Source organism: Engystomops pustulosus, chromosome 4 (genome assembly GCF_040894005.1).
Source record: "Engystomops pustulosus chromosome 4, aEngPut4.maternal, whole genome shotgun sequence".
In the NCBI taxonomy this organism is placed as follows: domain Eukaryota; kingdom Metazoa; phylum Chordata; class Amphibia; order Anura; family Leptodactylidae; genus Engystomops; species Engystomops pustulosus.
The window spans coordinates 186032565-186056695 of record NC_092414.1 but is presented as its reverse complement, the minus strand read 5'-3'; the positions used below and the strand labels follow the sequence as shown (position 1 = coordinate 186056695).

Here is a 24131-nt window from a genome sequence, read left to right as displayed (position 1 = left end):
GATTAAGTATGTAAAACCCAACATAAGCAACCAAATTTATTTGTAAAATTTGGGGTAAATTTGGCAAAATCAGGGCGAGAAATCAGAGATTTGGCAAAATCAGGGCGAGAAATTAGAATGTGGTAATTTAGCACAACTAAGATGCGAGTTTAGTGAACAATAAAAGCATGATGAAATATAAAGCTTCACAGCCAATTATATGATTTAATTTGTGTGAAAATTTTTGGCATGATGACTTCAAAATAAAACAAGTTCCTGCAAGAACCTATTAAAAAATCATTAACTTTGGTAAAATCAGGGCGAGAAATCAGAATGTGGTAAATGGGGACAACAATGATGTGTTTTCACTAAATATTTAAAGCAATATAAAGTTTAAGTGTTTAAAACCAAACATATGCAACCAAATATATTTGCAAAATGTGGGGTAAATTTGGCAAAATCAGGGCGAGAAATCAGAGATTTGGCAAAATCAGGGAGAGAAATCAGAATGTGGTATTTCCGCTCAACTATGATGCGAGTTTAGTGGAAAATAAAAAGCATGATGAAATATAAAGCTTCAAAGTCAATTATATGATTTAATTTGTGTGAAAATTTTTGGCATGATGACTTCAAAACAAAACAAGTTCCTGCAAGAACCTATGAAAAAATCATTAACTTTGGTCAAATCAGGGCGAGAAATCAGAATGTGGAAATTGGGGACAACAATGATATGTTTTCACTGAATAATTAAAGCAATATAAAGTTTAAGTATTTAAATCCCAACATATGAAACCAAATTTATTTGCAAAATTTGGGGTAAATTTGGTAAATTCTGGGTGAGAAATCAGAGATTTGGCAAAATCAGGGCGAGAAATCAGAATGTGGTACTTCGGTACAACTAAGATGTGATTATAGTGAACAATTAAGGCATGATGAAATATAAAGTTTCAAAGCCAAATATATAAAACTGACTTGTGGCAACAACCACAGAACCAAAATTGTAAATTTGGTGAAATCAGGGTGAGAAATCCTATAAAAATCAAAATGCTGAATTTTTTGACCAATAACCTGTAAGTTTTAGAAATGATTAATGGCTTGATGAAGCCAAATATATGCAACCAAATTTCCTCAATATCATTTGTAAAAAAAATCATAGATTTGGTGAAATCAGGACAAGAAATCGGAATATGGTATTTCAGCACAACTAAGATGCGAGTTTAGGGAACAATAAAAGCATGATGAAATATAAAGCTTCACAGCCAATTATATGATTTAATTTCTGTGAATATTATCAGCATGATAACTTCAACACAAAACAATTTAATCATTAAATTTGGTAAAATCCGGACGAAAAATGAGAATGTGGAAATTGGGGACAACAATGATGTGTTTTCACTGAATAATTAATGCAATAAAAAGTTGAAGTGTTTAAAACCAAACATATGCAACCAAATATATTTGCAAAATTTGGGGTAAATTTGGCAAAATCAGGGCGAGAAATCAGAGATTTGGCAAAATCAGGGCGAGAAATCAGAATGTGGCATTTTGGCGCAACTAAGATGAGATTATAGTGAACAATAAAAGCATGATGAAATATAAAGCTTCAAAGCCAAATATATGATTTCATTTCTGTGAATATTATTGGCATGATGACTGCAACACAAAACAATTTAATCATTAAATTTGGTAAAATCAGGACGAGAAATGAGAATGTGGAAATTGGGGACAACAATGATGTGTTTTCACTGAATAATTAAAGCAATAAAAAGATTAAGTATGTAAAACCCAACATAAGCAACCAAATTTATTTGTAAAATTTGGGGTAAATTTGGCAAAATCAGGGCGAGAAATCAGAGATTTGGCAAAATCAGGGCGAGAAATTAGAATGTGGTAATTTAGCACAACTAAGATGCGAGTTTAGTGAACAATAAAAGCATGATGAAATATAAAGCTTCACAGCCAATTATATGATTTAATTTGTGTGAAAATTTTTGGCATGATGACTTCAAAATAAAACAAGTTCCTGCAAGAACCTATTAAAAAATCATTAACTTTGGTAAAATCAGGGCGAGAAATCAGAATGTGGTAAATGGGGACAACAATGATGTGTTTTCACTAAATATTTAAAGCAATATAAAGTTTAAGTGTTTAAAACCAAACATATGCAACCAAATATATTTGCAAAATGTGGGGTAAATTTGGCAAAATCAGGGCGAGAAATCAGAGATTTGGCAAAATCAGGGAGAGAAATCAGAATGTGGTATTTCCGCTCAACTATGATGCGAGTTTAGTGGAAAATAAAAAGCATGATGAAATATAAAGCTTCAAAGTCAATTATATGATTTAATTTGTGTGAAAATTTTTGGCATGATGACTTCAAAACAAAACAAGTTCCTGCAAGAACCTATGAAAAAATCATTAACTTTGGTCAAATCAGGGCGAGAAATCAGAATGTGGAAATTGGGGACAACAATGATATGTTTTCACTGAATAATTAAAGCAATATAAAGTTTAAGTATTTAAATCCCAACATATGAAACCAAATTTATTTGCAAAATTTGGGGTAAATTTGGTAAATTCTGGGTGAGAAATCAGAGATTTGGCAAAATCAGGGCGAGAAATCAGAATGTGGTACTTCGGTACAACTAAGATGTGATTATAGTGAACAATTAAGGCATGATGAAATATAAAGTTTCAAAGCCAAATATATAAAACTGACTTGTGGCAACAACCACAGAACCAAAATTGTAAATTTGGTGAAATCAGGGTGAGAAATCCTATAAAAATCAAAATGCTGAATTTTTTGACCAATAACCTGTAAGTTTTAGAAATGATTAATGGCTTGATGAAGCCAAATATATGCAACCAAATTTCCTCAATATCATTTGTAAAAAAAATCATAGATTTGGTGAAATCAGGACAAGAAATCGGAATATGGTATTTCAGCACAACTAAGATGCGAGTTTAGGGAACAATAAAAGCATGATGAAATATAAAGCTTCACAGCCAATTATATGATTTAATTTCTGTGAATATTATCAGCATGATAACTTCAACACAAAACAATTTAATCATTAAATTTGGTAAAATCCGGACGAAAAATGAGAATGTGGAAATTGGGGACAACAATGATGTGTTTTCACTGAATAATTAATGCAATAAAAAGTTGAAGTGTTTAAAACCAAACATATGCAACCAAATATATTTGCAAAATTTGGGGTAAATTTGGCAAAATCAGGGCGAGAAATCAGAGATTTGGCAAAATCAGGGCGAGAAATCAGAATGTGGCATTTTGGCGCAACTAAGATGAGATTATAGTGAACAATAAAAGCATGATGAAATATAAAGCTTCAAAGCCAAATATATGATTTCATTTCTGTGAATATTATTGGCATGATGACTGCAACACAAAACAATTTAATCATTAAATTTGGTAAAATCAGGACGAGAAATGAGAATGTGGAAATTGGGGACAACAATGATGTGTTTTCACTGTATAATTAAAGCAATAAAAAGATTAAGTATGTAAAACCCAACATATGCAACCAAAACTATTTGCAAAATTTGGGGTAAATTTGGCAAAATCAGGGCGAGAAATCAGAGATTTGGCAAAATCAGGGCGAGAAATCAGAATGTGGTATTTTGGCGCAACTAAGATGAGATTATAGTGAACAATAAAAGCATGATGAAATATAAAGCTTCAAAGCCAAATATATGATTTAATTTCTGTGAACATTATTGGCATGATGACTGCAACACAAAACAATTTAATCATTAAATTTGGTAAAATCAGGACGAGAAATGAGAATGTGGAAATTGGGGACAACAATGATGTGTTTTCACTGTATAATTAAAGCAATAAAAAGATTAAGTATGTAAAACCCAACATATGCAACCAAAACTATTTGCAAAATTTGGGGTAAATTTGGCAAAATCAGGGCGAGAAATCAGAGATTTGGCAAAATCAGGGAGAGAAATCAGAATGTGGTATTTCCGCTCAACTATGATGCTAGTTTATTGAGAAAAAAAAAGCATGATGAAATATAAAGCTTCAAAGCCAATTATATGATTTAATTTGTGTGAAAATTTTTGGCATGATGACTTCAAAACAAAACAAGTTCCTGCAAGAACCTATGAAAAAATCATTAACTTTGGTCAAATCAGGGCGAGAAATCAGAATGTGGAAATTGGGGACAACAATGATGTGTTTTCACTGAATAATTAAAGCAATATAAAGTTTAAGTATTTAAATCCCAACATATGAAACCAAATTTATTTGCAATATTTGGGGTAAATTTGGTGAATTCAGGGTGAGAAATCAGAGATTTGGCAAAATCAGGGCGAGAAATCAGAATGTGGTATTTCAGCACAACTAAGATGCGAGTTTAGTGAACAATAATTGCACGATTAAATATAAAGCTTCAAAGCCAAATATATGATTTAATTTCTGTGAATATTATCGGAATGATGACTTCAACACAAAACAATTTATTCATTAAATTTGGTAAAATCAGGACGAGAAATGAGAATGTGGAAATTGGGGACAACAATGATGTGTTTTCACTGTATAATTAAAGCAATAAAAAGATTAAGTATGTAAAACCCAACATATGCAACTAGAACTATTTTCAAAATTTGGGGTAAATTTGGCAAAATCAGGGCGAGAAATCAGAGATTTGGCAAAATCAGGGCGAGAAATCAGAATGTGGTATTTCTGCTCAACTATGATGCGAGTTTAGTGAACAATAAAAGGATGAGGAAATATAAAGCTTCACAGCCAATTATATAATTTAATTTCTGTGAAAATTTTTGGCATGATGACTTCGACACAATACAAGTTAATCATTAAATTTGGCAAAATCAGGGCGATAAATCAGAGCTTTGGCAAAATCAGGGTGAGAAATCAGAATGTGGTATTTTAGCACAACTAAGATGTGAGTTTAGTGAACAATAAAAGCATGATGAAATATAAAGCTTCAAAGCCAAATATATGATTTAATTTCTGTGAATATTATCGGCATGATAACTTCAACACAAAACAATTTAATCATTAAATTTGGTAAAAATCTGGACGAAAAATGAGAATGTGGAAATTGGGGACAACAATGATGTGTTTTCACTGAATAATTAATGCAATAAAAAGTTAAAGTGTTTAAAACCAAACATATGCAACCAAATATATTTGCAAAATTTGGGGTAAATTTGGCAAAATCAGGGCGAGAAATCAGAGATTTGGCAAAATCAGGGCGAGAAATCAGAATGTGGTATTTTGGCGCAACTAAGATGAGATTATAGGGAACAATAAAAGCATGATGAAATATAAAGCTTCAAAGCCAAATATATGATTTAATTTCTGTGAATATTATCGGCATGATAACTTCAACACAAAACAATTTAATCATTAAATTTGGTAAAATCCGGACGAAAAATGAGAATGTGGAAATTGGGGACAACAATGATGTGTTTTCACTGAATAATTAAAGCAATAAAAAGATTAAAGTATGTAAAACCCAACATATGCAACCAGAACTATTTGCAAAATTTGGGGTAAATTTGGCAAAATCAGGGCGAGAAATCAGAGATTTGGCAAAATGAGGGCGAGAAATCAGAATGTGGTATTTCCGCTCAACTATGATGCTAGTTTATTGAGAAAAAAAAAGCATGATGAAATATAAAGCTTCAAAGCCAATTATATGATTTAATTTGTGTGAAAATTTTTGGCATGATGACTTCAAAACAAAACAAGTTCCTGCAAGAACCTATGAAAAAATCATTAACTTTGGTCAAATCAGGGCGAGAAATCAGAATGTGGAAATTGGGGACAACAATGATGTGTTTTCACTGAATAATTAAAGCAATATAAAGTTTAAGTATTTAAATCCCAACATATGAAACCAAATTTATTTGCAAAATTTGGGGTAAATTTGGTGAATTCAGGGTGAGAAATCAGAGATTTGGCAAAATCAGGGCGAGAAATCAGAATGTGGTATTTCAGCACAACTAAGATGCGAGTTTAGTGAACAATAATTGCACGATTAAATATAAAGCTTCAAAGCCAAATATATGATTTAATTTCTGTGAATATTATCGGAATGATGACTTCAACACAAAACAATTTATTCATTAAATTTGGTAAAATCAGGACGAGAAATGAGAATGTGGAAATTGGGGACAACAATGATGTGTTTTCACTGTATAATTAAAGCAATAAAAAGATTAAGTATGTAAAACCCAACATATGCAACTAGAACTATTTTCAAAATTTGGGGTAAATTTGGCAAAATCAGGGCGAGAAATCAGAGATTTGGCAAAATCAGGGCGAGAAATCAGAATGTGGTATTTCTGCTCAACTATGACGCGAGTTTAGTGAACAATAAAAGGATGAGGAAATATAAAGCTTCACAGCCAATTATATAATTTAATTTCTGTGAAAATTTTTGGCATGATGACTTCAAAACAAAACAAGTTCCTGCAAGAACCTATGAAAAAATCATTTGGTCAAATCAGGGCGAGAAATCAGAATGTGAAAATTGGGGACAACATTGATGTGTTTTCACTGAATAATTAAAGCAATACAAGGTTTAAGTGTTTAAAACCAAACATATGCAACCAAATATATTTGGTAAATTTGATAAATTCAGGGTGAGAAATCAGAATGTGGTACTTCGGTACAACTAAGATGTGATTATAGTGAACAATTAAGGCATGATGAAATATAAAGCTTCAAAGCCAAATATATAAAACTGACTTGTGGCAACAACCACAGAAACAAAATTGTAAATTTGGTGAAATCAGGGTGAGAAATCCTATAAAAATCTAAATTCTGAATTTTTTGACCAATAACCTGTAAGTTTTAGAAATTATAAATGGCTTGATGAAGCCAAATACATGCAACTAGAGATGAGCGAGCACTAAAATGCTCGGGTACTCGTTATTCGAGATGAACTTTTCCTGATGCTCGAGTGCTCGTTTCGAGTAACGAGCCCCATTGAAGTCAATGGGAGACTCGAGCATTTTTCAAGGGGACCAAGGCTCTGCACAGGGAAGCTTGGCCAAACACCTGGGAACCTCAGAAAAGGATGGAAACACCACGGAAATGGACAGGAAACAGCAGGGGCAGCATGCATGGATGCCTCTGAGGCTGCTTAATCGCACCATTATGCCAAAATTATGGGCAACAGCATGGCCATGACAGAGTGACCGAATGAGGCTAGATAGCATCTAAAACATCCAATAATTGACCCTGACACTATAGGGGACGGCATGCAGAGGCAGCGGCAGCAGCGGCAGGCTAGAGAGTGTCATGGCAACATACCCTAAATGGACTCAGGCTTCAAACCAATGGGTGGCAGAGAGGAACCAAAGGAGGTGAGCAAGAAGCGCTCAAATAATATCGGTACATGATAAAAGTTTGCCAGTATATTTTGTGGATTACACAGCAGGGTGGCGACAAAGTTAACATGGAAGCCATGAAAACAATCCAAAATTCTGCCTGACACAGCTCGTTTGATAAGGGGACCATGTATGGAGGCAGTGAACTAGTAGTAGATTAAAGGTGCTGCAGTTAAAACTATGTTAGTTGGATCTTGGCATGGAGCTGGCGCTCCGCTGCCAGGCGAGCTTTTGCCAATCCAAGCCCCTGTCTCTAGGCTACTCCCCAAACAGCACTTCTAAGAACCTTTTGTATAAGATCAAGTGTAGTAGCGTTCTTATAAGTTTGGGATATGGCGGGTGAGGGGAATGTAAACATCTGCGCAAGAAGCGCTGAAATAATATCCGTAAATGAAAAAAGTTTTCCAGTATATTTTGTGGCTTACACAGCAGGGTGGCGACAAAGTTAACAAGTTTGATGCGGAATGCCCTGTAATAGCTCTTGGGCGGTGTGCCTTTTATCACCTAGGCTCAGCAGTTTGAGCACCGCCTGCTGTCGCTTAGCGACGGCACTGCTGCTGTGCCTAGAGCTACCGACTGATGGCGCCATGCCCACGGATGGTAATTCGGAGGAGGAGGAGGAGGTGGAGGAGGGGTGGGAGGAGGAGGAGGCATAGTAGGCCTGAAACACCTGGACCGAGGTAGGCCCCGCAATCCTCTGCGTCGGCAGTATATGACCAGCCCCAGGGTCAGACTCGGTCCCAGCCTGCACCAAGTTAAGTGTAGTAGCGTTCTTATAAGTTTGGAATATGGCGGGTGAGGGGAATGTAAACAGATGCGCAAGAAGCGCTGAAATAATATCCGTAAATGGTAAAAGTTTGCCAGTATATTTTGAGGATTACACAGCAGGGTGGCGACAAAGTTAACAAGTTTGTTGTGGAAGCCATGAAAACAACCCAAAATTCTGCCTGACACAGCACGTTTGATAAGGCGGCCATGTATGGAGGCAGTGAACTAGTAGTAGATTAAAGGTGCTGCAGTTAAAACTATGTTAGTTGGTTCTTGGCATGGAGCTGGCGCTCCGCTGCCAGGCGAGCTTTCGCCAATCCAAGCCCCTGTCTCTAGGCTACTCTCCAAACAGCACTTCTAAGAACCTTTTGTATAAGATCAAGTGTAGTAGCGTTCTTATAAGTTTAAGATATGGCGGGTGAGGGGAATGTAAACAGATGCGCAAGAAGCGCTGAAATAATATCCGTAAATGGTAAAAGTTTGCCAGTATATTTTGAGGATTACACAGCAGGGTGGCGACAAAGTTAACAAGTTTGTTGTGGAAGCCATGAAAACAACCCAAAATTCTGCCTGACACAGCACGTTTGATAAGGCGGCCATGTATGGAGGCAGTGAACTAGTAGTAGATTAAAGGTGCTGCAGTTAAAACTATGTTAGTTGGTTCTTGGCATGGAGCTGGTGCTCCGCTGCCAGGCGAGCTTTCGCCAATCCAAGCCCCTGTCTCTAGGCTACTCCCCAAACAGCACTTCTAAGAACCTTTTGTATAAGATCAAGTGTAGTAGCGTTCTTATAAGTTTAGGATATGGCGGGTGAGGGGAATGTAAACAGATGCGCAAGAAGCGCTGAAATAATATCCGTAAATGAAAAAAGTTTTCCAGTATATTTTGTGGCTTACACAGCAGGGTGGCGACAAAGTTAACAAGTTTGATGCGGAATGCCCTGTAATAGCTCTTGGGCGGTGTGCCTTTTATCACCTAGGCTCAGCAGTTTGAGCACCGCCTGCTGTCGCTTAGCGACGGCACTGCTGCTGTGCCTAGAGCTACCGACTGATGGCGCCATGCCCACGGATGGTAATTCGGAGGAGGAGGTGGAGGAGGGGTGGGAGGAGGAGGAGGCATAGTAGGCCTGAAACACCTGGACCGAGGTAGGCCCCGCAATCCTCTGCGTCGGCAGTATATGACCAGCCCCAGGGTCAGACTCGGTCCCAGCCTGCACCAAGTTAAGTGTAGTAGCGTTCTTATAAGTTTGGAATATGGCGGGTGAGGGGAATGTAAACAGATGCGCAAGAAGCGCTGAAATAATATCCGTAAATGGTAAAAGTTTGCCAGTATATTTTGAGGATTACACAGCAGGGTGGCGACAAAGTTAACAAGTTTGTTGTGGAAGCCATGAAAACAACCCAAAATTCTGCCTGACACAGCACGTTTGATAAGGCGGCCATGTATGGAGGCAGTGAACTAGTAGTAGATTAAAGGTGCTGCAGTTAAAACTATGTTAGTTGGTTCTTGGCATGGAGCTGGCGCTCCGCTGCCAGGCGAGCTTTCGCCAATCCAAGCCCCTGTCTCTAGGCTACTCTCCAAACAGCACTTCTAAGAACCTTTTGTATAAGATCAAGTGTAGTAGCGTTCTTATAAGTTTAAGATATGGCGGGTGAGGGGAATGTAAACAGATGCGCAAGAAGCGCTGAAATAATATCCGTAAATGGTAAAAGTTTGCCAGTATATTTTGAGGATTACACAGCAGGGTGGCGACAAAGTTAACAAGTTTGTTGTGGAAGCCATGAAAACAACCCAAAATTCTGCCTGACACAGCACGTTTGATAAGGCGGCCATGTATGGAGGCAGTGAACTAGTAGTAGATTAAAGGTGCTGCAGTTAAAACTATGTTAGTTGGTTCTTGGCATGGAGCTGGCGCTCCGCTGCCAGGCGAGCTTTCGCCAATCCAAGCCCCTGTCTCTAGGCTACTCCCCAAACAGCACTTCTAAGAACCTTTTGTATAAGATCAAGTGTAGTAGCGTTCTTATAAGTTTAGGATATGGCGGGTGAGGGGAATGTAAACAGATGCGCAAGAAGCGCTGAAATAATATCCGTAAATGAAAAAAGTTTTCCAGTATATTTTGTGGCTTACACAGCAGGGTGGCGACAAAGTTAACAAGTTTGATGCGGAATGCCCTGTAATAGCTCTTGGGCGGTGTGCCTTTTATCACCTAGGCTCAGCAGTTTGAGCACCGCCTGCTGTCGCTTAGCGACGGCACTGCTGCTGTGCCTAGAGCTACCGACTGATGGCGCCATGCCCACGGATGGTAATTCGGAGGAGGAGGAGGAGGTGGAGGAGGGGTGGGAGGAGGAGGAGGCATAGTAGGCCTGAAACACCTGGACCGAGGTAGGCCCCGCAATCCTCTGCGTCGGCAGTATATGACCAGCCCCAGGGTCAGACTCGGTCCCAGCCTGCACCAAGTTAAGTGTAGTAGCGTTCTTATAAGTTTGGAATATGGCGGGTGAGGGGAATGTAAACAGATGCGCAAGAAGCGCTGAAATAATATCCGTAAATGGTAAAAGTTTGCCAGTATATTTTGAGGATTACACAGCAGGGTGGCGACAAAGTTAACAAGTTTGTTGTGGAAGCCATGAAAACAACCCAAAATTCTGCCTGACACAGCACGTTTGATAAGGCGGCCATGTATGGAGGCAGTGAACTAGTAGTAGATTAAAGGTGCTGCAGTTAAAACTATGTTAGTTGGTTCTTGGCATGGAGCTGGCGCTCCGCTGCCAGGCGAGCTTTCGCCGATCCAAGCCCCTGTCTCTAGGCTACTCTCCAAACAGCACTTCTAAGAACCTTTTGTATAAGATCAAGTGTAGTAGCGTTCTTATAAGTTTAGGATATGGCGGGTGAGGGGAATGTAAACAGATGCGCAAGAAGCGCTGAAATAATATCCGTAAATGGTAAAAGTTTGCCAGTATATTTTGAGGATTACACAGCAGGGTGGCGACAAAGTTAACAAGTTTGTTGTGGAAGCCATGAAAACAACCCAAAATTCTGCCTGACACAGCACGTTTGATAAGGCGGCCATGTATGGAGGCAGTGAACTAGTAGTAGATTAAAGGTGCTGCAGTTAAAACTATGTTAGTTGGTTCTTGGCATGGAGCTGGCGCTCCGCTGCCAGGCGAGCTTTCGCCAATCCAAGCCCCTGTCTCTAGGCTACTCCCCAAACAGCACTTCTAAGAACCTTTTGTATAAGATCAAGTGTAGTAGCGTTCTTATAAGTTTAGGATATGGCGGGTGAGGGGAATGTAAACAGATGCGCAAGAAGCGCTGAAATAATATCCGTAAATGAAAAAAGTTTTCCAGTATATTTTGTGGCTTACACAGCAGGGTGGCGACAAAGTTAACAAGTTTGTTGTGGAAGCCATGAAAACAACCCAAAATTCTGCCTGACACACCTCGTTTGATAAAGGGACGATGTATGGAGGCAGCTATATGGACGACTTTTGGAGGTAGCAATGGAGACAACGTGTGGAGGCTGCTATGGAGACAATTCAATTTGGATAGTGCCTGTATGTGGCAGTCCAAAAAAGTTTTCAAACCAGAGGAGCAGGTAGGTGGCCCTCCAGAAAAATGGAATAGATTGAGTGCCTGTATGTGGCAGTCCAAAAAAGTTTTCAAACCAGAGGAGCAGGTAGGTGGCCCTCCAGAAAAATTGAATAGATTGAGTGCCTGTATGTGGCAGTCCAAAAAAGTTTTCAAACCAGAGGAGCAGGTAGGTGGCCCTCCATAAAAATGGAATAGATTGAGTGCCTGTATGTGGCAGTCCAAAAAAGTTTTCAAACCAGAGGAGCAGGTAGGTGGCCCTCCATAAAAATGGAATAGATTGAGTGCCTGTATGTGGCAGTCCAAAAAAGTTTTCAAACCAGAGGAGCAGGTAGGTGGCCATCCATAAAAATGGAATAGATTGAGTGCCTGTATGTGGCAGTCCAAAAAAGTTTTCAAACCAGAGGAGCAGGTAGGTGGCCATCCATAAAAATGGAATAGATTGAGTGCCTGTATGTGGCAGTCCAAAAAAGTTTTCAAACCAGAGGAGCAGGTAGGTGGCCCTCCATAAAAATGGAATAGATTGAGTGCCTGTATGTGGCAGTCCAAAAAAGTTTTCAAACCAGAGGAGCAGGTAGGTGGCCATCCATAAAAATGGAATAGATTGAGTGCCTGTATGTGGCAGTCCAAAAAAGTTTTCAAACCAGAGGAGCAGGTAGGTGGCCCTCCATAAAAATTAAATGCATAAAGTACTATAGCTAGAGCCAGTGGGCCCTGTCAAAAAATAGCCAGTTTCCTCTGCTTTACTGTACAAAGAGGAGGAGAAGGAGGAAAATGAGGAGGAGGAGGAGTGGATAAATTATTCAGGTTGAGCTTCCTTCACCTGGTGGAGATTGGAAATTAGGAGAAATCCAGGCTTTATTCATCTTGATAAGCGTCAGCCTGTCAGCGCTGTCAGTCGACAGGCGTGTACGCTTATCGGTGATGGTGCCACCAGCTGCACTGAAAACCCGCTCGGACAAGACGCTAGCGGCAGGGCAGGCAAGAACCTCCAAGGCGTACAGCGCCAGTTTGTGCCACATGTCCAGCTTTGAAACCCAGTAGTTGTAGGGAGCTGTGTGATCATTTAGGACGATGGTATGGTCAGCTACGTACTCCCTCACCATCTTTCTGTAAAGATCAGCCCTACTCTGCCGAGACTGGGGACAGGTGACAGTGTCTTGCTGGGGTGACATAAAGCTGGCAAAAGCCTTGTAAATGTACCCTTGCCAGTGCTGGACAAGCTGCCTGCTCGCCTACTCTCCCTCGCTACTTGTCCCGCAGAACTACGCACTCTGCCGCTAGCGCTGTCAGAAGGGAAATACTGTTTCAGCTTGTGCACCAGGGCCTGCTGGTATTCATGCATTCTCACACTCCTTTCCTCTCCAGGGATGAGAGTGGAAAGATTTTGCTTGTACCGTGGGTCCAGGAGAGTGAACACCAAGTAATCGGTGCTGGAATAAATTCTTTGAACGCGAGGGTCACGGGATAGGCAGCCTAGCATGAAATCTGCCATATGCGCCAGAGTACCAACGCGTAAGAATTCACTCCCCTCACTGGCCTGACTGTCCATTTCCTCCTCCTCCAACTCCTCCAACTCCTCTTCTTCTGCCCATACACGCTCAACAGTGAAGGACTCAACAATGGTCCCCTCTTGTGTCTCGCCAACATTCTCCTCCTCTTCCTCCTCATCCTCCTCCACCTCCTCCGATATGCGCTGAGAAACAGACCTAAGGGTGCTTTGGCTATCAACAAGGGAATCTTCTTCCCCCGTCTCTTGTGAGGAGCGCAAAGCTTCCGACTTCATGCTGACCAGAGAGTTTTTCAACAGGCCAAGCAGCGGGATGGTGAGGCTGATGATGGCGGCATCGCCACTGACCATCTGTGTTGACTCCTCAAAGTTACTCAGCACCTGACAGATATCAGACATCCACGTCCACTCCTCATTGTAGACTTGAGGAAGCTGACTGACCTGACTACCAGTTCTGGTGGAAGTTGACATCTGGCAGTCTACAATCGCTCGGCGCTGCTGGTAAACTCTGGATAACATGGTCAGTGTTGAATTCCACCTCGTGGGCACGTTGCACAACAGTCGGTGAGCGGGCAGTTGGAGGCGGCGCTGCGCTGCCCTGAGAGTGGCAGCATCTGTGCTGGACTTCCTGAAATGCGCACAGATGCGGCGCACCTTGTGAGCAAATCAGACAGATTGGGGTATGTCTTGAGGAAACGCTGAACTATCAGATTTAACACATGGGCCAGGCATGGCACATGTGTCAGTCTGCCGAGTTGCAGAGCCGCCACCAGGTTACGGCCGTTGTCACACACAACCATGCCTGGCTTCAGGTTCAGCGGTGCCAGCCACAGATCAGTCTGCGCCGTGATGCCCTGTAATAACTCTTGGGCGGTGTGCCTTTTATCGCCTAGGCTCAGCAGTTTCAGCGCCGCCTGCTGTCGCTTAGCGACGGCACTGCTGCTGTGCCTAGAGCTACCGACTGATGGCGCCATGCCCACGGATGGTCGTTCGGAGGAGGAGGTGGAGGAGGGGTGGGAGGAGGAGGAGGCATAGTAGGCCTGAAACACCTGGACCGAGGTAGGCCCCGCAATCCTCGGCGTTGGCAGTATATGACCAGCCGCAGGGTCAGACTCGGTCCCAGCCTCCACCAAGTTAACCCAATGTGCCGTCAGCGATATATAGTGGCCCTGCCCGGCAGCACTCGTCCACGTGTCCGTGGTCAGGTGGACCTTGTCAGAAACTGCGTTGGTCAGGGCACGGATTATGTTGTCTGACACGTGCTGGTGCAGGGCTGGGACGGCACATCGGGAAAAGTAGTGGCGGCTGGGGACCGAATACCGAGGGGAGGCCGCCGCCATGAGGCTGCGAAAGGCCTCGGTCTCTACTAGCCTATAGGGCAGCATCTCCAGGCTTAGCAATCTGGAGATGTGCACATTAAGGGCTTGGGCGTGCGGGTGGGTTGCACTATATTTGCGTTTCCGCTCAAGCGTCTGGGGTATGGAGAGCTGAACGCTGGTGGATGCTGTGGAGGATCGTGGAGGCGACGATGGGGTTTTTGTGGCAGGGTCCTGGACAGGGGGCTGACTATCAGCTGACACAGGGGAAGGAGCAGTGGTGTGCACGGCCGGAGGTGAACGCGCTTGTTGCCACTGAGTGGGGTGTTTAGCATTCATATGCCTGCGCATACTGGTGGTAGTTAAGCTAGTAGTGGTGGAACCCCTGCTGATCCTGGTTTGGCAAATGTGGCACACCACAGTCCGTCGGTCATCCGGTGTTTCCTTAAAGAACCTCCAGACTTCTGAAAATCTAGCCCTCGCCGCAGGAGCCCTCGCCACGGGAGCTTCACTAGTTGACACATTTGGCGCTGATGCACCAGCTCTGGCCCTGCCTCTCCGTCTGGCCCCACCACTGCCTCTTCCAACCTGTTCTGGTCGAGGACTCTCCTCCGTCTCAGAAGCACTGTGTTCACCCGGCCTCTCAACCCAGCTTGGGTCTGTCACCTCATCATCCTCCGATCCCTCAGTCTGCTCCCCCCTCGGACTTCCTGCCCTGACAACAACTTCCCCACTGTCTGACAACCGTGTCTCCTCATCGTCGGACACCTCTTTACACACTTCTTCCACTACGTCAACAAGGTCATCATCACCCACAGACTGCGACTGGTGGAAAACCTGGGCATCGGAAAATTGCTCATCAGCAACCGGACAAGTGGTTTGTGACTGTGGGAAGGGTCCAGAAAACAGTTCCTCAGAGTATGCCGGTTCAAATGGCAAATTTTGCTGGGAGGGGGCAGACTGGGGGGGAGGAGGCTGAGGTGCAGGAGCTGGAGGAGTGCCGATTTCGGTGACATGGGTGGACTGCGTGGAAGACTGACTGGTGGACAAATTGCTGGAAGCATTGTCGGCAATCCACGACATCACCTGTTCGCACTGTTCTGGCCTCAACAGTGCTCTACCACGAGTCCCAGTAACTTCAGACATGAACCTAGGGAGTGTAGCTCTGCGGCGTTCCCCTGCTCCCTCATCAGCAGGTGGTGTCTCACCCCGCCCAGGACCACGGCCTCTGACCCCTGCAGTAGTTGGACGCCCACGTCCCCGCCCTCGTCCTCTACCCCTAGCCCTCGGGTTAAACATTTTGAAAATGAGAGTTATAACTTTAATTTTTTTTTTACCTTTTTTTTGTGTTTTTTTTTTTTGTGTGTTTTTTAGTTTTTAAAACCAAACGATGCTATCCTATTGCTATGGCTATTTTCTAGCGAAGTATGAAAGCACACTGCTATGCCAGATGAGATGACGCTGAGTTATTAAAAAAATAAACGTAAAATAAAAAAGGAAATGGCAGACTGTGCCTAATTGAAATCCAACCCCGGGCCCTAATAAATTTTCCCACTTCGGTCTTTGCGATGGATATGTGCGTCACTAAGCGCAAAACACAGTGGTCGCAAGTCTCACTCCAAATTGCTCACAATTTGCTAGTAGATGCACTGCAACAACTACAGCCACCAGCAGATCAACCAGAAATCAAATATATATAACGCTACTGTAGGCGTAAGTAAGCCGTTTGGATTCTCCTATGGCTATTTTCTAGCCAAGTATTAAAGCACACTGCTATGCCAGATGAGATGACGCTGAGTTATTAAAAAAATAAACGTAAAATAAAAAAGGAAATGGCAGACTGTGCCTAATTGAAATCCAACCCCGGGCCCTAATAAATTTTCCCACTTCGGTCTTTGCGATGGATATGTGCGTCACTAAGCGCAAAACACAGTGGTCGCAAGTCTCACTCCAAATTGCTCACAATTTGCTAGTAGATGCACTGCAACAACTACAGCCACCAGCAGATCAACCAGAAATCAAATATATATAACGCTACTGTAGGCGTAAGTAAGCCGTTTGGATTCTCCTATGGCTATTTTCTAGCCAAGTATTAAAGCACACTACTATGCCAGATGAGATGACGCTGAGTTATGAAAAAAATAAACGTAAAATAAAAAAGGAAATGGCAGACTGTGCCTAATTGAAATACAACCCCGGGCCCTAATAAATTTTCCCACTTCGGTCTTTGCGATGGATATGTGCGTCACTAAGCGCAAAACACAGTGGTCGCAAGTCTCACTCCAAATTGCTCACAATTTGCTAGTAGATGCACTGCAACAACTACAGCCACCAGCAGATCAACCAGAAATCAAATATATATAACGCTACTGTAGGCGTAAGTAAGCCGTTTGGATTCTCCTATGGCTATTTTCTAGCCAAGTATTAAAGCACACTACTATGCCAGATGAGATGACGCCGAGTTATGAAAAAAATAAACGTAAAATAAAAAAGGAAATGGCAGACTGTGCCTAATTGAAATACAACCCCGGGCCCTAATAAATTTTCCCACTTCGGTCTTTGCGATGGATATGTGCGTCACTAAGCGCAAAACACAGTGGTCGCAAGTCTCACTCCAAATTGCTCACAATTTGCTAGTAGATGCACTGCAACAACTACAGCCACCAGCAGATCAACCAGAAATCAAATATATATAACGCTACTGTAGGCGTAAGTAAGCCGTTTGGATTCTCCTATGGCTATTTTCTAGCCAAGTATTAAAGCACACTACTATGCCAGATGAGATGACGCTGAGTTATGAAAAAAATAAAAGTAAAATAAAAAAGGAAATGGCAGACTGTGCCTAATTGAAATCCAACCCCGGGCCCTAATAAATTTTCCCACTTCGGTCTTTGCGATGGATATGTGCGTCACTAAGCGCAAAACACAGTGGTCGCAAGTCTCACTCCAAATTGCTCACAATTTGCTAGTAGATGCACTGCAACAACTACAGCCACCAGCAGATCAACCAGAAATCAAATATATATAACGCTACTGTAGGCGTAAGTAAGCCGTTTGGATTCTCCTATGGCTATTTTCTAGCCAAGTATTAAAGCACACTACTATGCCAGATGAGATGACGCTGAGTTATGAAAAAAATAAACGTAAAATAAAAAAGGAAATGGCAGACTGTGCCTAATTGAAATACAACCCCGGGCCCTAATAAATTTTCCCACTTCGGTCTTTGCGATGGATATGTGCGTCACTAAGCGCAAAACACAGTGGTCGCAAGTCTCACTCCAAATTGCTCACAATTTGCTAAAAGATGCACTGCAACAACTACAGCCACCAGCAGATCAACCAGAAATCAAATATATATAACGCTACTGTAGGCGTAAGTAAGCCGTTTGGATTCTCCTATGGCTATTTTCTAGCCAAGTATTAAAGCACATTACTATGCCAGATGAGATGACGCTGAGTTATGAAAAAAATAAACGTAAAATAAAAAAGGAAATGGCAGACTGTGCCTAATTGAAATACAACCCCGGGCCCTAATAAATTTTCCCACTTCGGTCTTTGCGATGGATATGTGCGTCACTAAGCGCAAAACACAGTGGTCGCAAGTCTCACTCCAAATTGCTCACAATTTGCTAGTAGATGCACTGCAACAACTACAGCCACCAGCAGATCAACCAGAAATCAAATATATATAACGCTACTGTAGGCGTAAGTAAGCCGTTTGGATTCTCCTATGGCTATTTTCTAGCCAAGTATTAAAGCACACTACTATGCCAGATGAGATGACGCTGAGTTATGAAAAAAATAAACGTAAAATAAAAAAGGAAATGGCAGACTGTGCCTAATTGAAATACAACCCCGGGCCCTAATAAATTTTCCCACTTCGGTCTTTGCGATGGATATGTGCGTCACTAAGCGCAAAACACAGTGGTCGCAAGTCTCACTCCAAATTGCTCACAATTTGCTAGTAGATGCACTGCAACAACTACAGCCACCAGCAGATCAACCAGAAATCAAATATATATAACGCTACTGTAGGCGTAAGTAAGCCGTTTGGATTCTCCTATGGCTATTTTCTAGCCAAGTATTAAAGCACACTACTATGCAAGATGAGATGACACTGAGTTATTAAAAAAATAAACGTAAAATAAAAAGAAACTGGCAGACTGTGCCTAATTGAAATCAAACCCCTAATAAATTTTCCCACTTTGGTGTTTGAGGTGGATATGTGTGTCACTAAGAGCTAAACACAACGGTAGCAAGTCCCCCTGCTAATTCCTCACAATATGGTACTAGCTGCACTACTAGTGCCAGCAAGCCCAGCCACAAGCAAATAAAAAAAAAAAGGATAACGTTATTGTAGCCCTAAGAAGGGCTGTTGTAGAATCACTCCTGCCTAACAGTAAGCTAATAGAACACCCTAACGCTTTCCCTGACCAGCAGCAGCTCTCTCCCTAGCGGCATCCAGACAGAGAATGATCCGAGCAGCGCGGGCAGCGGCTAGTCTATCCCAGGGTCACCTGATCTGGCCAGCCAACCACTGCTATCGACGTGTAAGGGTACCACGTCATGCTGGGTGGAGTGCAGAGTCTCCTGGCTTGTGATTGGCTCTGTTTCTGGCCGCCAAAAAGCAAAACGACGGGAGCTGCCATTTTCTCGAGCGGGCGAAATACTCGTCCGAGCAACGAGCAGTTACGAGTACGCTAATGCTCGATCGAGCATCAAGCTCGGACGAGTATGTTCGCTCATCTCTACATGCAACCAAATTTCCTCAATATCATTCGTAAAAAAAATCATAGATTTGGTGAAATCAGGACAAGAAATCAGAATGCTAAAATTTGGGACTACAAACATTTAATTTCTGTGAACATTATCAGCATGATGACTTCAAAGCAAAACAAGTTTCCACAAGAACCTAAGAAGAAATCATTAAATTTGGCAAAATCAGGGCGAGAAATCAGAGATTTGGCAAAATCAGGGCGAGAAATCAGAATGTGGTATTTCCGCTCAACTATGATGCGAGTTTAGTGGAAAAAAAAAAGCATGATGAAATACAAAGCTTCAAAGCCAATTATATGATTTAATTTGTGTGAAAATTTTTGGCATGATGACTTCAAAACAAAACAAGTTCCTGCAAGAACCTATGAAAAAATCATTAACTTTGGTCAAATCAGGGCGAGAAATCAGAATGTGGAAATTGGGGACAACAATGATGTGTTTTCACTGAATAATTAAAGCAATATAAAGTTTAAGTATTTAAATCCCAACATATGAAACCAAATTTATTTGCAAAATTTGGGGTAAATTTGGTAAATTCAGGGTGAGAAATCAGAGATTTGGCAAAATCAGGGCGAGAAATCAGAATGTGGTACTTCGGTACAACTAAGATGTGATTATAGTGAACAATTAAGGCATGATGAAATATAAAGCTTCAAAGCCAAATATATAAAACTGACTTGTGGCAACAACCACAGAAACAAAATTGTAAATTTGGTGAAATCAGGGTGAGAACTCCTATAAAAATCAAAATGCTGAATTTTTTGACCAATAACCTGTAAGTTTTAGAAATTATAAATGGCTTGATGAAGCCAAATATATGCAACCAAATTTCCTCAATATCATTTGTAAAAAAAATCATAGATTTGGTGAAATCAGGACAAGAAATCGGAATATGGTATTTCAGCACAACTAAGATGCGAGTTTAGGGAACAATAAAAGCATGATGAAATATAAAGCTTCACAGCCAATTATATGATTTAATTTCTGTGAATATTATCGGCATGATAACTTCAACACAAAACAATTTAATCATTAAATTTGGTAAAATCCGGACGAGAATTGAGAATGTGGAAATTGGGGACAACAATGATGTGTTTTCACTGTATAATTAAAGCAATAAAAGTTTAAGTATGTGAAACCCAACATATGCAACCAAAACTATTTGCATAGAACTTCTAGCCCAAAAATCACTGCCCCCCCTTGAGACATCATGCTACTGAGATCAAAAAGGAAAGTTCTGGCTTGCTGAAATCAGTGTCCTTCATGGGCTCCAACTTTATCAGGATCTCTCGTGGATTACTGTTCAACAACGTTGAGCCCTGAGACCACTTCTCGTTTTATTGAGGGACCATAGCATACCCCCCTACAGCTGGGGATTCAGCCTGACAGCAAGAAATAATGGCAGCTCAGCTACTTTACGTTACCCAGAGGCCCTATCCACCTTTCGTGTACCTTTCAGCTTACCTGACTTGCCTCAGCAGCCAACCCTTATAGGCTTGCCTCCTAAGTGGCAGCCTGTCCGGCTATCAAAGAAACAACATAGGGCTCCAGAATCCAATTGCAGATCTCCAACTGGGTGATGAGTATATATGGCGGTCTCTTGATTGTCTTTTTTTTTGATACCTAGACTCTCTTCTTCTTTCTCCTTCCATTTCTCCCTTCTCTACTCCTTCCTCCCTCTGTATGAGATATGGACTAGGTACATACTTAGAATTTTCTTTTTGTAACTTTTCCATAAATGTGTTCTATACTCTTACTTGCTTGACTAGCATACATGGACTCTACACAGTGGCTCAAGTCATGTGTTCTAGCTCTGAACCATTGTGGTACATCAGTACATGTCTTTCCCCAAAGCAAATCTTCCTGAATGTCTGTTCCGGGTTCTCACGCAGCCACTGTAAGGAACAGCAGGCCGCACAAGGGTAGTATATAATGCGCATGCACAGGAAGTGCCAAGAGCCGGGTGATGTCACCGACTCCCGGAGGTAGGTGGGAGGCCAGCAAAAGAGAAGGTGTGCATAATTATAATTCTGCGGACCACTGAATGTAAGCTATGACATGGAGTTAGCGGCGGAGCTTTATTTGAATATCATCTAAAGTTGATTTTTTTTTTTTTGACAAAAGCAATGTTTTTTGGGCCTAACCACAATATGTTCACCAGTAAAGTGCCTTTAGTTAAAAAACCTCATATACCAGTGGTAGATTTCCTTTAAGTTACCTCATTGGCACTTTAATGAAACTCTCCTCACATATCCACTCTCTAGGGCAGTGGTGGCGAACCTATGGCACGGGTGCCGGAGGTGGCACTCGGAGCCCTCTCTGTGGGCACCCAAGCCATCACCAGAGAGGACTCCAGGTATCTTCCTGCAGTCCCAGACAGCCCAGGACCTGCTGTGCATAGAGCTATTTTAAAGTGACAGTGCTACCTTGGACTACTCGAGGAGTGGGAAGGTGTTATGACTGAGCAGGGAGTAAAATAAAAAAAAAAAAATTCTGTGTTGGCACTTTGCGATAAATGAGTGGGTCTTGGTTGTAGTTTGGGCACCCGGTCTCTAAAAGGTTCGCCATCACTGCTCTAGGGAATCTCTGCAGACAGTTCTTAACAACTATTTTAAAGAAAATACTCCTAGCACACCCTCTGTTCCTATCCTGTGGGAGGCTCACAAGGATGTCAATTTTACTAGCCACTAAACTAAAAAAGGATAGAATACTCTACTTCTCCTGATACAACCAAAACCTTATACAGGCTTCAAGAGAACTAGCTATGGCAAATATGAGTCTCTCACACTGTGGCCTACCTACCTGCAAATTCAGTTTAAAATTCTAACTTCAACTTACAAAGCTTTCCAAAACCTGATCCACTTGTTTAGACTTGCCTACAATATGCAAAAAAAATGTATCTACCCTCCCATATAGATTGTGAGTAGAGATGGGTGAATCGATTCGAATGAAGTGGAATTTGTTTCAAATTTTAGGAAAACTTTGGTTTCGTGGGAACTAAATTTTTTCCCCTTTATTAGCAAAATGGCCACAAGCACAACATGTTACATGGGGCAGAGAACTCTGGGAAGAAGAAAGGAACATCCTCGATCACATGTGCCGACACGATCAGCCAATCAGCGACCAGCAGGCTTATGTGATGTCACAGCCCTTTATTGTTTTACCAAATTATTTATTACTTCTTTCTTCCTATTTTTTCTCTTATTTCCTTTTATGTTCATATTGTTTAATCGCCGATATAATTTTGTTAATCCTCATTTTTACCCTAAGTGATGACTTTCCCACATAGGCTTTCTAGCATGGGCATTTCAACATGTAAATTACGTTTTAGGTTTTATTTTATTACTAATCGGTTCCTTATCGTTTAATGTATATTTATGGTGGGCACAGCCGGCGTTAAGGGGAAGCAAACTGGTCCTAAAGGGGCCCCCTGCATGTGGACTTTTGTGGGCAGAGGATGTATTGCCCCTTGGTTGCATGCCCGGCTGAAGCTGCTATCTATTCTCTATCTATCTAGATTAGCAGCACAGTCTTTTGAAAAAATTGTAATGGGTGCTATCCTACACTCTCGCCATACAGAGTCCAGAGATATCCAAAAAATTATTTTCACTAATTGGAGTGCTGCCGTTTTCTATTTTTTTAATCTATCTCCTGTATATACATCTATCATCTATCCCCTGTCTATATATCTATAATATCTCCTGTCTATATATCTATCATCTATCTCCTGTCTATATATCTATCATCCATCATCTATCCCCTGTCTATATATCTATCATCTATCCCCTGTCTATATATCTATAATATCTCCTGTCTATATATCTCTCATCTATCCCCTGTCTATATATCTCTCATCTATCCCCTGTCTATATATCTCTCATCTATCTCCTGTCTGTATATCTCTCATCTATCCCCTGTCTATATATCTCTCATCTATCCCCTGTCTATATATCTCTCATCTATCTCCTGTCTGTATATCTCTCATCTATCCCCTGTCTATATAGCTATCATCTATCTCCTGTCTATATATATCTATCATCTATCTCCTGTCTATACATGTATCATCTATCTTCTGTCTATATATCTATCATATATCCTTCTAGTTTGTCTATCTCTATTATTTGTCTATTTCCTAGCTATATATTCATCTATCTATCGATTTATCTATATCCAATGAAGAGGCAGCACTCCAAAATACATGAAAAGAGGGTGAGTCTTTATTCCATAGAAGCTTCTCTTTTCACGTATTTTGGAGTGCTGTCTCTTCATTGGATATGTATTTGTGACCCATGCCAAGGGATCAACGGCTTTTGCACCCACTGAGAGCTGTGCTGCTCTGGACTTTTCTTTTTTACCCATTTATCTAGCTTTTTGAATACATTTTTATCTATATATCTTTTATCTATCTTTTATCTATTACCTATCCATCTATCAATCAATCAATCTTCTATCTCTCTTCTACTGTATCTATCATCTTCTATCATCTATCTATATATAATCTACTTTAGATTTCTGCATCTATAAATATCATCTATCTATAAATGTATATTATCTTTCATATTTATCTTGTATCATCCATCTCCCTGTCTATCTCCTATAACATTGTCCTATAGCCCCATATTACAGATACTTACCTACTATTGTGTGTAACTATAAAGTGTTATTATTGTGCAGGGGTAAAGGAGCCTCTTACTGACTGTGACTGTTCATAAAACAGTTTTATTTTTCGTCTCTACTTTTAGTTGGGCTGAATTGTAAAGGTTGATTTTAGTATTGAAGGAGGCCATGGATAACACATATAA

At 41.2% G+C, this 24131-nt stretch overlaps 1 protein-coding gene across 2 annotated transcripts in view; it reads right to left on the bottom strand.

Annotated features, from left to right (window-relative positions):
• Nucleotides 1–24131, bottom strand: part of RASSF2 (Ras association domain family member 2) — a 95052-nt gene that overhangs the window by 50569 nt on the left and 20352 nt on the right. The gene's annotated exons all lie outside the window — the stretch shown is intronic.